We start from the raw sequence: 19,255 nt of genomic DNA on the forward strand, positions 1-19,255 counted from the left end.
AACAAAATATATGCAAACTTTATATAATATTTTTTCCCACTCCATATATAGCTTACCTTTTTACTTCAAATAAACCCACATGGTGGGTTTATTTGAAAGAAATTTATCAACTGTTTTTCTTTTATATTCAAGGCTTTCTCCAAGCAAAAAATAATTTCCTAGCACAATATTTCAAATTTGTCTCCTATGCTTCCTTTTAGAGAAGCATAAATTTGATTTAGCCCTTACATTTTTATCTTTGTTTAATTTGCATGAAATATTGTCTAAAGTGTGAGTTAAAGATCAATATGCCTTTATTTCCGAATGTGCATATAGATATTATGACATCATTTGTTAAAAAGATATATAATTATTTGCTGAATTTACCTGACATGTTGTAGAAAAATCAATCCTCCATGGGTGTATCGGTATATTTGATAGAATATTGATATCCTAAATATATATATATATAATATATCCATTTATTTAAATCTTTATTTTATCTCAGCAATGTTATATAGTTTTCATAGTATAGTTCTTGCAAACACTTTAACTTATTCCTAAGTAATCTTGTTTTCAGATGCTGTTGTAAATGGTATTTGAAAATTACATTTTATCATTTTTTGTGGTCAGTCTATACAAATACAATTGGTTTTTGGTATGTGGACTGTCAATTCTGTAATTTGTCTTAATTCACTTAGTTCTAACTGCTTTTTGTGAGATTCCTAAGGCTTGTCTGCTTGATCCTGTTTTCTGAATACAAAGACAATATTGACTATGAATTATGAGAATAATCATCTGGTCTTGTTTCTGATCACAGAGAGAAAAGCTCTCGGTTTGCTTGTATGATTGTTTATCATTATGTAATGTGTTTGCCTTTTCAGAAATATTCTTTATCAACGTGAGGGAGTAGCTTCCCTTTTCTTCCTCGTATTCTAAAATTTTATCAACAGGTATTGATTTTTATTAAATCCTTTTTCTGTATTGAGTCAATCATTATTATTTGTTTAGTTTTTACTATGGAGCTATGTATTGTTATTATTTATTTGTTAAACTAACAGGCTTCCCTGGAATAAGCCTCATTTGCTCATAATGTATCACCATTTTAAAATATTGTGCTTGACAGGGAACTCTACTTAATGAACTGTGGTGACCCGAATGGGGAAGAAGTCCATAATGGAGGGGATATATGTGTATGTGTATGTGTAACTGATTCATTTTGTTGTACAGTAGAAACTAATGCAACATTGTAAAGCAACTACACTCCAATAGAAATTAATTTAAAAATAAAAATAAAATTTTGCCCTTGAGATTTCTCCTCTGGCTCATGGACTCTATTTAAATATGCAAGTTGATTTCTAATTATTTGGAGATTTTCTAGATTTCCTTACTACTGATTTCTAATTTTATTTCATGGTGATCAGAAAACATATATTTGATTATTCTCCTCTTTCATCAAGTATTTTTGTTGCCCAGGGTCTGTCATTATTTTTATGAATGTTCTATGCACACTTGAAGAGTTTCTTTTCTGCAGTTCTTAAGTAGAGCTGGCTAGCAGTGTTGCTCTAGAATATCTTTTTTCCTCTTCTACCATCAGTTACAGAAAGAGGAGCATTGAAATCCCAGACTATACTTGTCAATTTGTCTACTTCTCCAGAAGTTCTAGCAATTTTTGCCTTATTTAAAATCTGTTAGAAGTGTTTTTTTTTTTTTTTTGTATCTTCCTATGGAATTAATCATTTTAACATAATAAAATGTCTTTATTACTAATCATAGTGCTCTCCTTGAATTCTCATTTGTATGTGTTTCTTTACATTGTAGTTTGTTTTTTTGAGAACATAAGGCTTGGTTTCTATTTATATAGTCTGACAATCTCTATCTTTTAATTGGAATGTTCAGTTGTATTTAAAATATGTACAAATACTTTCAGATTATAGTTTCTCCTCCTGCTGTATGTTTTATTGTCTCATCTGCTTTTGCTCTCCCCCGCTCCCTATTCTCTTTTGCCTCATTTTGTTGTTCTTCAGTCACTATATTGTTTCTGACTCTGCAACCCCAAGGATTAGTGCACATCAGGCTTATCTGTCCTTCACTATTTCTGGAGTTTGCTCAAACTCATGTCCATTCAGTCAGTGATGACATCCAACCATCTCATCCTCTGCCACCCCTTTCTCCTCCTTCCCTCAGTCTTTCCCCTCTTTCCCTCAGTCTTTCCCAGCATTGGAGTCTTTTCTGATGAGTTGGCTCTTCGTATCAGGTGGTCAAAGTATTGGAGCTTCAGCTTCAGCATTAGTCCTTCCAATGAACATTTTAGGATTGATTTCCTTTAGGACTGACTGGTTTGATTTCCTTGCTGTCAAAGGGACTCTCAAGAATCTTCTCCAGCATCACAATTCTTCAACACTCAGCTTTCTTTACGGTCCAACTCTCACATTCCTACATGACTACTTGAAAAACCATTGCTTTGTTACCAGGCAAAGTGATCTCTCTGCTTTTTAATATGCTGTCTAGGTTTGTCATAGCTTTTCTTTTGAAGAGCAAAAGTCTTATAATTTTGTGGCTACAATCACTGTCCACAGGATTTTGTAGCCCAAGAAAATAATATGTCACTATTTGTCACTCATCTATTTGTCATGAAATGATGGGACCAAATGCCAAGGTCTTAGTTTTTTGAGTGCTGAGTTTTAAGCCAGCTTTTTCACTCTCCTCTTTCACTGTCATGAAGAGGCGCTTTAGTTCCTCTTCACATTCCATCATTAGAGTGGTATCATCTTCATATCTGAGGTTGTTGATATTTCTCCTGTCAAACTTTATTCCATCTAATCATTTATACAGCCTGGCATTTCACATGATGTACTCTGCATAGAAGTTAAATAAGCAGGGCGACAATATACACCCTTGGCGTACTCCTTTTGCAATTTTGAACCAGTCCATTGTTTCATGTCTGGTTCTAACTATTGCTTCTTGAACCACATATAGGTTTCTCAGGAGACAGGTAAGGTGGTCTGGTATTCCTATCTAAGAATTTTCCACAGTTTGTTGTGATGCACAAAGTCAAAGGCTTCAGTATAGTTAATGAAGCAGAAATAGAGGTTATTTTCCCCTTGCTTTTTCTATGATCTAGCATATGTTGGCAATTTAGTCTCTGGTTTCTCTGCCTTTTCTAAATCCAGCTTGTCCATCTGGAAGTTCTCAGTTCACACACTGTTGAAGCCTAGCTTGAAGAATTTTGAGCATTACCTTGTTAGCATGTGGAATGAATATAGTTGTACAGTACTACATACATTTTTTTTGGCATTGCCTTTCTTTGAGATTGGAATGAAAACTGACATTTTTCTATCCTGTGTCCACAGCTGAGTTTTCCAAATTTGTTGGCATAGTGAGTGCAACTCTTTAACAGCATCATCTTTTTAGGGTTTTAAATAGCTCAGTTGGAATTCAATCACTTCCACCAGTTTTGTTCATAGTAATTCTTCCTAAGGCCCACTTGACTTCACTCTCCAGGATGTCTGACTTTAGGTGAGTGACCACACCATTGTGGTTATCTGGGTCATTATCACCTTTTTTTGTATAGTTTTTCTGTGTATTCTTGCCACCTCTTCTTAATCTCTTCTGGTTCTGTTAGGTCCTTTCCATTTCTGTTGTTTACTGTGCCCATATTTGCATGAAATTTTCCTTTGGTATCTCCAATCTTCTTGAAGAGACCCCTAGTCTTTCCATTCCATTGTTTTCTTCTATGTTTTTGCATTGTTCACCTAAAAAGGCTTTCTTATCTCTCCTTGCTTTTCTCTGGAACTCTTCATTCAGTTGGGTATATCTTTCCCCTTCTCCCTTGTCTTTAATTTCTCCTTTCTCAGCTATTTGTAAGGCCTCCTCAGACAACCACTTTGTTTTCTTTCATTTATTTTTCCTTGGGATGATTTTGTTCACTGCCTCCTATATACTATTACAAAGCTCCATCCATAGTTCAAGAATTCTCTCTACCAGATCTAATCCCGTGAATCCATTTGTCACATCTACTTTATAATCATAAGGGATTTGATTTAGGTCAGATGTGAATGGCCTAGTGGTTTTCCTTACTTTCTTAAATTTGAACCTGAATTTTGCAATAAGGAGCTTCTGATCCGAGCCATAGTCAGCTAAAGGGTTTTTTTTTTTTTTTTTTTCTTCTGCTGACTATATAGGATTTCTCTATCTTTGGTTACAAAGAATGTAATCAATCTGATTTGGGTTTTAATCATCTGATGATGTCCATGTGTAAAGTCATCTCATGTGTTGTTGGAAGAGGGTGTTTGTTATAACCAGTGTGTTCTCTTGACAAAATGCTATAAGCCTTTGCCCTGCTTCATTTTGTATTGCAAGGGCCAAACTTCCCTGTTACTTATTGCCTTACTTAGGATTTAGTGTTTGGGGCTTCCCACCTGGCGCTAGTGGTAAAGAAACTGCCTGCCAATTCAGGAGACATAAGAGATTTGGGTTTGATTTCTGGGTCTGGAAGACCCATGCAGGAAGGCATGGCAACCCACTCCAGTATTCTTAGACATGACTGAAGCTACTTAGAATGCACACATACTTTAGAATTTAATATTGTCTCTATCTTTGGCTTATGATCCATGTTACCTTATTCTACTTTTATAATGATTTTCATGGTTTAGGTATTCTTCCCTAACCATTGTCATCTACCTTCATACTATTATATATATATTCCCTATATTATACTGTTTCACAAAAGTAAGACCCTTACCTTGATACACTTCCTCATTTCTCTTCAGAGCTTTTGTCCTATTGTTGTTTCTATTGATAAGAAACTCTACAATGCAGTTTTAAATAATCAATTTTAAACAAAAAGATTAATGAGACAGTATTTTTTATAATTACTTACATGTATACTACTTCTGGCTCTCACCATGCCTTTGTGTTGATACAATTTTGCATATGGTGTTACTTTTCTTCTGCCTGAGAAAATTCCTTAACAGTTTTTGCAATATAGGACTGCTAGCATAAGTTTCCTCAGTTAGTATTTGTGTGAAAACTATTTTCCCTTTATTTTTGAAGGATATTTTCATTGGTATTTAATTTGAGTTGACAAGTTTTGTTTTGTTTTGTTTTCCTTCCAGATGAGCTAAAGAGAAGTTGCTGTGATTCTTACGTGATTCCTATATTTCTTGCCTTATATTAAACAGGTATTTTTCTCTCCAATGTTATTTAAGATTTTCTTTTAGTTAAAAGTTTTCATAAATTTCAATTTGGTATACTTGAATATGATTTTCTTTAGATTTCTTCAGTTTGGTATTTGATAAGCTTCTTGTATCTATTAATCTAATTAACATAAATTTTAGAAAAAAATTATTATGTTTTTCAATATTAATTTCTGCCCCATTTTCTCTCTCTCTCTTCCTTCATACCCTTCATTTGCATGAATGTTAAACTGTTTGATTTTTCTCCCATATTTTACTCTTTTTATATTATTCACAGTCTTTTTTTCTTTCTGTGAAAAATTTAGATTTTTTTTGTTGCTATGTCTTCAAGTTTACTATTTTTTAATGCAGTGTCTAATTTTGTTTTCAATCTATTTAGTAAAACTTCATTTCAGATATTATATTACTTAAAGTTATAGGTTTCACTTGACTTTTAAAAAATATTTTTCATCTCCTTCCTGCATTTGTTTCCCTCTGAGCCAATTTATAATAGCTATTATAATGACTGTTTGCTAACTCCATCACTTCTATATTTTTTTAGATTTCCTATATCAATGACATTAATCTTGACTATTAATAATATTTTGCTGCATCTTTTTATGTCTAATTATGTTTTATTCAGTGCCAGATATTCCATTGTTGAGAAACTAAATGTTGCTATCTTCCTTTACCTGTGGCAGATTCATTTTGATATTTGGCAAAACTAATACAATTATGTAAAGTTTAAAAATAAAATTAAATTAAAAAATAAAATAAATAAATAAATAAAAAGTGAACTACTTTTGTTTTAACCTGCAGATCATTTGCTTGAGGTTTAGTTTGTTTTATAAAGGCTGGCTTTTACACTTTGTTTGTGAATGTCTATAGTTGAATTTACTCTCATATATACTTGTCTGCTGATCTCTGCTGAGTATCCCATTATTCGACAAAGTCTCTCCTCTCTCACTTGCTGGATCTTGAACTCCGTATCTCCTCTGGGATTTGCTTGGCTTCTGTTACTCAGGTACTCCTCTTTAATTCCTTCTTTGCAGAGTGTAATCTCATGAACATGCGTGCTAGTGTATCACTCAAGGGGAACCTTATACAGATTTCTGGAGCTCTTTCCCTGAGGTCCTTTCCAGTTCTTCACAAATTTTAGCCATCTTCATTTCCCTGCATCTCAATCTGTATCTCCTCAATTAAGATAGGCAACCAGGTTCTGGTTTTGTTCTTTGAACCAGAATCCAGAATTTGCCTCAAAGCAGAAAACCAGAAAATCATAGGAACCTTCTCATTGTTTTCTTTTTTTAAAAATCACTGGTCTGTGCTACTTGGTTGACCACTGCCTGGAAACATGTGTGTAATATGTTTCCCCAGTTTTATATTTCTTTACAATTGTATATAGTTATATACAGTGGGTAAAGGGATCCCAGAGCAAATGAGGAAGAAATCTTCCCACCATTACTTTCACCTCATTTCGCTTCTTCCTCCTATCTATCTTGCCTCTTATATGCCTGAACTCTGTGATTTCCATTCTGTTCCTAGGTGTTTGTAACTTAACTTTTTGAGTGCCTAGAATGCATCATGATCTGTCTTATGCTTCACACATATTGTATAATCTAACCACATGCTTTGTAACTCTTTATGTAGTACCCTCAAGTGAAGTTATTAAATGTTTTTCTAGCATTCAACATATATAGATTCCATGTAACAGCAAATGGTTGTCTTTATTTGTAAGTGATTTTAGTAATAAAATATATGGTAGTTTCTTCTTTAAAACAAAAAGTAGATTATTGAACAATATGATTCCAGATGCACTGAACTCTGTTTTAAATGGAAACTTTATGTGGTAATTTTAATATGAACTAAATGGTCATTACTTTCTGTCATATCTTATTCATATGCTGATTGTAGCTACTTTTAGAAAAAATGACCCTTGGGCAATTGCAGACTTGTGTGTAACAGATGAAAAGCCACCAGTTAATATTAAAGTTCTAAATAGTAATCTATATTTTTACTGCTTAATTATATTGATGCAGTTTTATTTAATAAAATAAAGCATCAATCAATGCTCTCTATTAACAAGCTGTTTTAAAGGTGTTTCATGTCAGGCAGTAAACATTTTCTTAGATAGCTATTCTTCTATGAATGAAATTATATCAAATTTAAAATTATGTATAATTCATAATAGAATTATAGTTCGGATTGCATTTGATTTTCAAACAAATTATAAATATTTCTCCATTGTGTGTCTGGGAATAAGTACTTCTTAATATTCTACTCAAGTGTTCTTTCTTCCTCAGTTTTCTCCAGAAGGACTGAAGATAATTATTAAATTCTATCCAATTCAGTAATCATATCAGTAAATATAGTTTAGATAAAGTTGTTCAGTATTGCTGTGTGTTTGCAGAGCCCTTGTGGGAGTAAATGAAATTCATTTTCTAAAATTCAGGTACTAGTTTTGATTATCTGACATCCAGAGTGACTACCATCTGTGAAAATTTTCAGGAAATAATGTCTTGCCAACCACTTATATTTTCAGTTCAATGATTTATAATCTGGCATAAAAGTAGGTATCTGCCAGCAATGCAGGGGACCCTGGTTCGATTCCTGGGTTGGGAAGATTCCTTGGAGAAGGGAATGGCTATCCACTCCAGTATTCTGGCCTGGAGAATTCCATGGACCCATATAGGCCATGAGTTCGCAAAGAGTTGGAGACAACTGAGCGACTTTCGCATAAAAATAGGTTAGATCCTCTATGTTTCAATCATTTATTCTACCCTTTAAAAATTTATTTTCTAGATTTTTTATCTATTTAGAACGCTTTTGGGTTTGCATTCTTGAGGAAATGATGTAGCAGAATCAGAGCTTGTGCTGTATATATTTGTTTTGCCCACTACAATGAAAGCAAAGACGTTATGACAGAATGCATTGAGCTGGGTGGTGTTGTTACTAAAGTTCTAAGAATACCCATTAACAGGCTTTGTGATGTGCACTGTGAGGAAGGCATAATCAGGGCACCTTAATGAACCTGCACCACCAATACCATAGTTGCTCTGCAGTTCATCAGTCAGTCTCTCTAATAACAAGCTGTTTTAAAGGTGTTTCGAGTCAGGCAGTGTTATAGTTAATCTTTAGTCTGTCATTGAATGTATGTGGGAATCTGGCAAATCATACACCTCTTAGAACCTTAGTTCCCTTCTCTGTTGGTGGCGGTTTAGTTGCTAAGTCGTGTCTGACTCTTGGAAACCCATGGACTGTAGCCTGCCAGGCTCCTCTGTCCATGGGATTTTCCAGGCAAGAATACTGGAGTGGGTTGCCATTTCCTGCTCCAGGAGATCTTCCTGAGCCAGGAATAGAACCTGGGTCTCCTGCATTGCAGGCAGATTCTTTACTGACTGAGCTATGAGAGAAGCCCCCCTTCTCTGATCATTGGAGACAATTATTCTGCCCAGAAAACTTATGGTGAGAGCCAAGTTAGGTAACTTACATATGTAAGAGAGCCTGATACATTAATCGCCAGATAATAGATGGCTTAACAAATAGTAATTACTGTTGTCATGTTTGCTATTTTCTGCAGTATAGTAATCCAAATTTATAAGAAGCAAACCGAGCTGCTGCAACTCTCTGATCATAGAGTTACATTGTGTCAGCCACCATTTGGGTACAAGACATATACCATTTTCTTACAATTCTTAGTTTTTGAAAAAAACTAAGTGCTATTCAATTTAGCATGCATATTTATATTTAATCAACAAATGGAAATAATCCTCTTTGCATGTAAAATACTAGCTTTTACTGTGTGTTTGAATACTCCTTTTTAAGTAGTTTGAAGGAACATACAAAATATTTTTTTAATATATTTAGTCTTCATTATTCTTTTTAGTATATTTTTGTAGTTAAAACATTTATTAAATAAACTTTATAAAATGTGAGTGGTTAACACTTACTTAAATGTCTTCTCAGCAACAGGCCACATGCCAAGAAGTCGACATGCATTATTACACCAGAACTCCTGGTATAATAATTAATGCTATTTAAGAATCTTACTGTCTTTGGAAGTTAAAATATCTAGATGATTATTAATATTATTAAAAATAAAGAAAACATTTGAATTATTATTATACTGTTCTAATTTATCAGATCTTGGAGATTGAACCGTGGATGGAGAGAGCATCCCATAAAATGATATAATATCCATCTGATAAAGCTTTTGATTTATTCTTCTTAAAAAGTAGTACAGAATACTTTTAAATAATCAATAGTCCATTTTCCAATATTGTATAGTATTTCATACATTTTACACCCTTTAATCTTTATTGAATGTCTTTTAATCATAAATTTTTTACAGTAATAACTTTTAAAAATCTTTAGTATTTCAAAGTTAACTATATTAGGAATCTGTTCTGTTAGTTTTACCTTTTTTAAGACCTTTTACCTGTATTCATAGAATCTGTGTGTGTGTGTGTGTGTGTGTGTGTTTTGGTCAATCATTTCAAATTGTAGGAAAGGAACATATATATAGTCAATAACTAGACAGGTCTAGTAATTGTAAAATACACTGTTGCCACAAGCTGATAATTTAAATCTTTTATGTTAATATCTAACACCTCTCATCCCCTGTTCTCTTTTAACTCTTTTTGTTTTATTTTTTTTAATTAATTTTATTTTTAAACTTTACATAATTGTATTAGTTTTGCCAAATATCAAAATGAATCCACCACAGGTATACATGTGTTCCACAGCTACAGATACTCTTCCTACCCACATTGAATTTTCCTTTACTAAAATATATAACTTTAAAATGTTACCACCTTTATACAAGGAAGAATCTTAGGTACAAAGGACAAACACAGAATCTAATGGCATAGAACTTCCAGTTAATTCGATGCAGGATACAGGATGCTTGGGGCTGGTGCACTGGGATGACCCAGAGGGATGGTATGGGGAGGGAGGTGGGAGGGGGGTTCAGGATTGAGAACACGTGTACACCCATGGCGGATTCATGTTGATGTATGGCAAAACCAATACAGCATTGTAAAGTAATTAGCCTCTAATTAAAATAAATAAATTTAAATAAAATAATAATAATAAAAGACATTTCAGAAGTTACTGATTCACTCTTTAAAAATATGTGTTGATTTATTCCTTAATCATCCCAGTAAGTGGTTGTGCATCCTTATTCGGACAATAAAGTTTGTTCCTAAAATACAGGGCAGGGGGGAAGTAGCCTGTTTTGACTTTCACAGATCTCGGATTGTCAAAACCTTCCTTCTACCTGCTCGACTATGTTCAAGGCAAGGAATAAGTGTTCCATTATTTCAGGACACACCTCCTTGGCCAGGCCCCTTGATTTCAACCACTTAGCATCATTCCCACGCTTTTCTCTAGCTCATTCAAGCCCCTCTCACCTCACATTAGGGAAAAACACCATGCAGACCCTGGTGTGGACTCTTCATTCTCAGGCCACTTTAAAGCTGCTTTTTTTTTTTTTTTTCTGCTCACGGCGCTCACTGCATCATTCTTGGTCTCTTCTTTCTATCCTTAGCGGTTTCTCCAGAATTTGAGGCCCATTGTTATCCAAAACACTGAACGGTGTTTTGGCTGTTGTTGATGGTCTCTCTCATTACCTGAGGTACATGCCATCTCAGGACCCAGAAGATACAAGTCTTCGGCTAAGACTCCACCCCCAGACTGTCTGCCTCCGCCTGACCTTTGGCAGCTCATTTCCTGTCGTGCCTCATAGGCTCCCAACTTGCGCCTCTCACACGGGCTGCTTTCCTGTTGAACGCACTTCCTAATATGGAAGCCTGGATGGCCCCTGGAATATCATTTCCGTTTTCCCAGGTATATTAGTAGCATGGCTTTCTTGATGCTCAGGTTTCAGTGAATTACTTTCTAAGTTTTGTACACCTGTTTGTTATTTTCCACTCACTGGAACGTTTGTCTAGTTTGAAGAAAAAAATCACTAGATTTAATGAGGAAGAAAATATATTGTTTACTTATAAACAAAGATATCTGAGTGCTTTTACTGATTCTTTTTGTCAGTATTTGAAATGTAGAAATATAAATTTATCCTTCAAAGATTCCTTTCCTTTTTCCTAGAAAGAAAGCAGACCTATCTTCACTCAGTTCGGTTCAGTTCAGTCAGTCAGTCATGTCTGACACTTTGAGACCCCATGGACTGCAGACCTATCTTAGTTGTCTGAATAAAGAATAGATCATGTTTAGCCAAAATTTTATTAATTCATCAAAAATACATATAAGCAACAAATGGGGAATAAGTTTCAGTTGTTCCTTATTTTCTAATCATGATATTCTTTTTGTAATGGTAAATTAAAATGCTGACATAGTATTTTCATCTATACCTGAAAATAATTTAGAGCATGACATTAATTTTAAAATAAGAATATATGCAAAGAGAATATTTAGTGAATTTAATATTTGTTTTTCATCTAAGACCATTATATTACCTTCTCACAATTAGTAAGTAGCTCATTTCTTCTTTCATTTACTTATTTCTAAAATTCTGCATGGAAGATACACGCTGGTTTAAAAATAAGTATAAACAATTTTGTTCTCAAAAGGATTAAGGGATGGTTTTGTATACTCAATGGTCTCTTAAAATAGGTTTTCAAATGGGATTATAGCCAGTTATTTTTAGTAATGCTCCAAAAGTGTGTTACTTTACACTGTTAGGACAGGGTAAATAGTAAAAAAAAAAAAAAAATGATTCAAAGGATCTGTCAGTAGGAGTCAATTAGTTTCCTAGGGCTGCCATAACAAAGTACCAAAAACCGAATGGCTTCAACAGTAAAAAGTCTATTGTCTCACGGTTCTTGAAACTTAAAGTCCAAGATCAAAGTGTCAGCTGAGACTATTCCTTCTCAGGATCATAGCACAGGATCTGCTGGATCCAGGCTTTTGGTAGCACTCTGGCTGTGATAGCAGAGCTGCAAATTTCACTGGCATCTGCCTATATGCATCCATCTCTGTGTCATGTGGATGTATGGCAAAAACCATCACAATATTGTAAGCAGTAAAGTAGTTATCCTCCAATTAAAATTAAATAAATAAATACAGTATTTAATAAAATGAGGTTTCCAAAGAAGAGATACATGTAATTCACATTTTGTACCATAAAATATATTTCACAGAACAGCTAGTACTAAAAAAATATATTAATTATGTTCATAAATATTTATTACATAGCTTGTCTTTACTTATAACAAATCTAAGCTTTATATTCATAAGATTATGCCAGATCATGGCAATAGGGGAGGAATCTCTGTGGATCAGGAGACTGTTCTGCCTTAACTCTACCTTCAACTAGTCTCCAAATATGTTAGAACAGTCTACTGGGACTTAATCTGGTCATCTATAAAATGGTAGGGTGCTTTCCATTTTTACTGCCAAATATAAAACTCTATGATTCTGTTTTCAACTTTCACTGAATAAAGACTAGGAGGAGAAAATCATTTATAGGGCTTGCAAACAAATAATATTTGAGCATATATATATATATATATATATATACACATCTGGACTTAAAGTTTATTTAGGAGTCTAAAATGTTATTTATTTTGTGTTTTTGAGATGTGTGTGTGTGTGTGTACTTGATTAGGAATGTCGGGGCCAATTGTCGTTTGCTTAATATCTTGAAACCATACAGTTCAGTTCAGTTCAGTTCAGTTGCTCAGTCGTGTCTGACTCTTCGCGACCCTATGAATCGCAGCATGTCAGGCCTCTCTGTCCATCACCAACTCCCGGAGTTCACGGAGACTCACGTCCATCCAGTCAGTGATGCCATCCAGCCATTTCATCCTCTGTCATCCCCTTCTCCTCCTGCCCCCAATCCCTCCCAGCATCAGAGTCTTTTCCAGTGAGTTAACTCTTCGCATGAGGTGGCCAAAGTACTGGAGTTTCAGCTTTAGCATCATTCCTTCCAAAGAAATCCCAGGGCTGATCTCCTTCAGAATGGACTGGTTGGATCTCCTTGCAGTCCAAGGCAAGAAGCACATAAATTTTCGCTTTAATATTATGATGCATTAAGTCAGAGTTTTGACATGAGTGAGGAGAAACTACTATTTCCTTCTTTAATCCATTGAAAGTCTGAGAGGAGCTATGCTGCTGGACTCCAAGGAGGCTGAGGTTTCTGGGACAGTAGAGATTCTGATGGTGCAGTGGAGCAATACCACTGGTGTGAAATGATCCCTATTCCATTCCTTGGAGACCTGTGCGAAAAAGTTCTGAAGCAACAAGTGGCTTGAAAACCGACCGTGAATCCAGCTCCCTCCTAGATGCCAGTGCATCCATAGGGTGACTACTTTTCATTTTCTGAAATGTGAAGAAATGATATATATTTGCCTTAAGGATTTATTTCTGTCCTATTTGTTCCTAGTTCAACTGATATATGAATATTTTGAAAGTCATAGAGGACATTAGCAAAGATGAACTTGATTAATTTGAACTTGTTGATTAACTTGTATTAATATGTACTAGGAGAACAAGGCTATATAATTTTATCTGCAAAAAATAAATCTTGGTTTTTAAACAAAATTTTCATTCAATTTGTCTGCCCAAGAAAGAAAATTACAGCATCAAAAAATCATCTCTATTTAATCCTAAACTATGTCCACAAGGCTAAGTAAATATTAATATATGCTTACATTCTTTAGAATTTTTATTAATTCTAACATCATTTTTTAAGATAATTGAAGAAAATGATCCTTTTCTTTCCTAGCAATTTATAAAGGAGCAAATATCAGTCTTAGGAAACTAAAAAGAAGATGCTGTTTCTGATGATATTCTTTTGTCATATAGCTGTGAAAAGAAGAGAAGCAAAAACCAAAGGAGTAAAGGAAAGATATACCTATTTGAATGCAGAGTTCCAAAGAATAGCAAGGAGAGATAAGAAAGCCCTCCTTAATTATCAGTGCAAAGAAATAGAGGAAAACAATAGAATGGAAAGGACTAGAGATCTCTTCCAGAGAAGGCAATGGCACCCCCTCTCTAGTACTCTTGCCTGGAAAATCCCATGGACAAAGGAGCTTGGTAGGCTGCAGTCCGTGGGGTCACTAAGAGTCAGACACGACTGAGCAACTTCACTTTCATACATGGGAGAAGGAAATGGCAACCCACTCCAGTGTTCTTGCCTGGAGAATCCCAGGGACCGGGGAGCCTGATGGGCTGCAGTCTAAGGGGTCGCACAGAGTCGGACATGACTGAAGTGACTTAGCAGCAGCAGCAGCAGGAGCAGCAGCAGACATCTCTTCAAGAAAATTAGAGATACCAAGGGAACATTTCATGCAAAGATGGGCTAAATAAAGGACAGAAATGGTATGGACCTAACAAAAGCAGAAGATATTAAGAAGAGGTGGCAAGAATACACAGAAGAACTGTACGAAAAAAATCTTCATGACCTAGATAATCACAATGGTGTGATCACTCCCCTAGAGCAAGACATCTTGGAATAGGAAGTCAAGTGGGCCTTAGGAATCATCACTACGAACAAAGCTAGTGGAGGTGATGGAATTCCAGTTGAGCTATTTCAAATCGATGCTGTGAAAGTGCTACACTAAATATGCCAGCAAATTTGGAAAACTCAGCAGTGGACACAGGACTAGAAAAGTGAGTTTTCATTCCAATCCCAAAGAAAGGCAATGCCAAAGAATGCTCAAACTGCCACACAATTGCACACATCTCACATGGTAGTAAAGTAATGCTCAAAATTCTCCAAGCCAGGCTTCAACAATATGTGAACTGTGAACTTCCAGATGTTCAAGCTATATTTGGAAAAAGCAGAGAAACCAGAGATCAAATTGCCAACATCCACTGGATCATCAAAAAAGCAAGAGAGTTCCAGAAAAATATTTATTTCTGCTTTATTAACAATAGCAAAGCCTTTGACTGTGTGGATCACAATAAACTGTGGAAAATTCTGAAGGAGGTGGGAAGACCAGGCCACCTGACCTGCCTCTTGAGAAACTTATACGCAGGTCAGGAAGCAACAATTAGAACTGGACATGGAACAACAGACTGGTTCCAGATAGGAAAAGGAGTATGTCAAGGCTGTATATTGTCACCCTGCTTATTTAACTTATATGCAGAGTACATCAAGAGAAACACTGGGCTGGAGGAAGCACAAGCCGAAATCAAGATTGCTGATCAATAACCTCAGATATGCAGATGACACCACCCTTATGGCAGACAGTGTAGAAGAACTAAAGAACCTCTTCATGAAAGTGAAAGAGGAGAGTTAAAAGTTGGCTTAAAGTTCAACACTCAGAAAACTAAGATCATGGCATCTGATCCCATCACTTCATGGCAAATAGATGGAGAAACAGTGGCAGACTTTATTTTGGGGGGCTCCAAAATCACTGCAGATGGTGACTGCAGCCATGAAATTAAAGGATGCTTACTCCTTGGAAGAAAATCTGTGACCAACCTAGATAGCATATTAAAAAGCAGAGACATTACTTTGCCAACAAAGGTCTGTCTAGTCATGGCTATGGTTTTTCCAGTGGTCATGTATGGATGTGAGAGCTGGACTATAAAAAAAGCTGATTGCCAAAGAATTGATGCTTTATAGTGTTGGAGGAGACATCTGAGAGTCCCTTGGACTACAAAGAGATCCAACCAGTCTATCCTAAAGGAAATCAGTCCTGAATATTCATTGGAAGGACTGATGTTGAAGCTGAAACTCCAATACTCTGACCACTTGATGCGAAGAACTGACTCATTTGAAAAGACCTTGATACTGGGAAAGATTGAAGGCAGGAGGAGAAGGGGACAACAGAGGATCAGATGGTGAATGGCATCACCGACTCAATGGACAATGAGTTTGGGTAAATTCCAGGAGCTGGTGATGGACAGGGAGGCCTGGTGTGCTGCAGTCCATGGAGTCACAATGAGTCAGACACGACTGGGCGACTGAACTGAACTGAAGAATCCAAACTAATCCAACAGTGCCTGTTGTAATTATCACACATTTTATGGGGTTGTGAGAATTGCTATCGATGCTTCAAAAGACTGAAATGAACTCCTTAGCTGCACTGTAATCTGTTTCAACTTCAGAAAATAGAGGTATCAAAAATTAGGAGCTATACTTTCCAGAGAATAAAATCAAGTACCTTCAGGATTTATCTGAGCCATCTTTCTGTCTTGAGTTTTGTAAGCTGATGGTTTAGTTGCTTCTGAGAATTCTGCAGGGGCAGAATGTCTACATTAAATGGATGTTTTTCTAATTGCAAAGGATGCTTGTACATACCAAATATAATCACAAAGTGAATTCCAACTATCAGACAAAACAGAAAAAACAGACCATTTTAGAAATGTATTATTACATTGCACATTCTTATAAACCTAGAACAAGAACTTTTTAGTATTTTTCTGCTTTATTTTTCTCCCTCACATTATTCCCATCAATCTTATTTTGCTTGTTTAAGATTTTCCATAACCCTACGTAACTCTACAGAAATATGTGGTTCAACATTTCCCCAGGAAAAATAGCATTTCAATCCAAGTCTCTTTCTCTTCCTTTTTAAAATCATCTATCATAAGGTTTTTGTGTGGTGAAAATTACTCATTCATTCTTCTCTATGGCCTGGGACAGTGGCCCTCCAGTGCCATCCAGGTTTCCTCCTTTTCAACAAGGATGTGCTAAGAAATATCCTTTCCCCACTCAGAATGGTTTGTTTCCATTTTCAGGATTCTCTTAAAGTTCTTATCTTTATTGCTTTATGATCTCTGTCAGTGTATTTACAACTTTGATGTGTGTGTTCGACTCTTTATGACCCCTGTGGACTATAGCCTGCCAGGTTCTTCTGTCCATGGAATTCTTCAGGCAAGAATACTGGAGTGGGTTGCCATTCCCTTCTCCAGGGTGTGTTCCCGATCCAGGGATCGAACCCAGGTCTCTTGTATTGCAGGCAGATTCTTTACTTCTGAGCTATCTGGGAAGCCCTATAACTGTGATACTGCTTTGCATAGACTTTGTTTTGCTTTTATTTTTTCAAGGCCCTTGCTAGTTTTTTTCCTCCCAAGTTTCAATGTGTCACATTTGAATGGCCACACATGGCTTAAGTAACTTGATAACTTTAAACAAATTTTCTGTGGCTTTTAAACTAGTGTCCTAAGGCACACACCAACCTCACCCTCATCTCAATGCTTTGAAATGACTCTGTCATCTTATTTGTGAAAAAAATGAAAAGTGAAAGTGAAAGTCAGTTTTGTCTGAAAGTCAGTTGTGTGTGACTCTTTGTGATCCCATGGTAGTAACCTGCCAAGTTCCTTCTTGTCCATGGAATTCTCCAGGCAAGAACACTGGAGTGGGTAGCCATTCTCTTGTCCAGGGGATCTTCATGATCTGGGGATTAAACCCAGGTCTCCTGCTTTGCAGGCAGATTCTTTACCATTTGAGCCACCAGGGAAGCTCTCATCTTGTCTGTACTAAGCCCAACCTGGACCCCAGTTCTTCTTTAAGATGAAGTATTTAGACCTATAATGGTCCCTGGTGCTTGAGCCTTCTTTGACCCTTACATTCAATATTCTATTTATGTTTTAAATATTGATTGTATTGTACCAGGTATTTTTTCAACCTGACTTAGCTGTGGGAGTCACATCCTCCTAATGACACAGCAAACTGCTTGACTACTGACACTGTCCCACATAATTTTATATATTAGCTCTTGCCTTTTAATTCCTAGCATGGTTCAGAAAACACAGAAGATGCTCAATAAATTATTGTTAAATTGAATTATCAGTCTCTCCAGTAAAGCATTAGCAGATGTTTACTTGGTTCCTTGTCTTTGCCTAATACTGTGCTTCTTTTCTTACTTAATTACAGTCAAACAAAAGGCAATGGCACCCTACTCCAGTACTCTTGGCTGGAAAATCCCATGGGCGGAGGAGCCTGGTAGGCTGCAGTCCATGGGGTCGCTAAGAGTTGGACACGACTGAGCAACTTCACTTTCACTTTTCACTTTCATGCATTGGAGAAGGAAATGGCAACCCACTCCAGTATTCTTGCCTAGAGAATCCCAGGGACGGGGGAGCCTGGTGGGCTGCCATCTATTGGGTCGCACAGAGTCGGACACGACTGAAGTGACTTGGCAGCAGCAGCAACAATAAACCCTTTAGAGCTCATTTTAGTTTTTGAAGCTGGAAAAGACTTAGGTAGGTCTTATAGTAGAGGATTAGATGTGTATTTCATTTTGTTTTATTTTTAAACTAGAGACCACTGAGGTCATTGAGACCAAGGAGAAGTACCAAATCAGAATCTTTTTGGGAAGGCTGAGGTTCCAGCATTAGAATTACCACCTGAAAATCTCAGAGTTATTAGCCAGATGTAATAATTGGGATACTATTTTCAGAGCCAGAGGTTGGAAGCCAAAAGATGGCAGCAAAAAAAATACAATTCAGTCATGCGTGTGAAATAATATTCAAGTGGATCCAAGCTGGTTTCAGCAATAATTACAGTCAATAGTATCTACAAAAACAAGTTTGGAATTCTGGATCATGTCTTATGATTGCTGGTGCACGTAGACACAAATCAGCTAAGTGATTCTGGCATCCAGGACTCGTCTCTGATATGGGAGCCAGTGTCTGATCATGCTCAGCTGTTGAGTGCTTTGCTTCTTGTTTATTCCATAGGGTTTAATTACTGAACGAAATAGACTGTGCTCCCACAGGAGAACTGCATTCCATTACCTTTCTTTTAGCTTTGGATTGTTATATAAAGAGCCATCCCAGCAAGACTCTATGCTTCCAGCTAGCAGAGCACTTTGGGAGCTGCTTAAGGAAAAGTGTTAGATAAGTGCATCCTTGATATTGACTGGTGTAGAATCCAGTGTTCCAAGGCTGTGCAGTATTAGGACCCACAGAGTGTTGAAAGCATTTTTCCCCTGATTTAAAAAATTTAAAAGCTCAGTGTGTGCCAGTATCTAATACAGTACTAGTTAAGTATTTATTAAACACCCTGGTTAGTAATTATTCTTGTAATTTATGAAGTATTTAGTTGAAAAGACATAATAAACCATAATTATTAAATAGCAACTGGTCTTATTTAGTGTGTAAAATATTTGACAAAGTAAATATTT

The 19,255-nt window shown here is 36.0% G+C and overlaps 1 protein-coding gene across 3 annotated transcripts in view; it reads left to right on the forward strand.

The window, feature by feature from the left end:
- MARCH1 (membrane associated ring-CH-type finger 1) overlaps positions 1-19,255 on the forward strand; it is a 1,103,404-nt gene that overhangs the window by 450,874 nt on the left and 633,275 nt on the right. For 2 of the 3 annotated variants that reach the window (XM_027543679.1, XM_027543678.1), the window contains exon 3: positions 5,097-5,162. The exons of the other annotated variant lie outside the window; for it this stretch is intronic. The gene's annotated coding sequence lies outside the window, so the exon portion shown is untranslated. The remainder of the gene's footprint in view (positions 1-5,096; positions 5,163-19,255) is intronic. 3 annotated transcript variants of the gene reach the window in all.

This window comes from Bos indicus x Bos taurus, chromosome 6 (genome assembly GCF_003369695.1).
Source record: "Bos indicus x Bos taurus breed Angus x Brahman F1 hybrid chromosome 6, Bos_hybrid_MaternalHap_v2.0, whole genome shotgun sequence".
NCBI classification, from domain to species: Eukaryota; Metazoa; Chordata; class Mammalia; order Artiodactyla; family Bovidae; genus Bos; species Bos indicus x Bos taurus.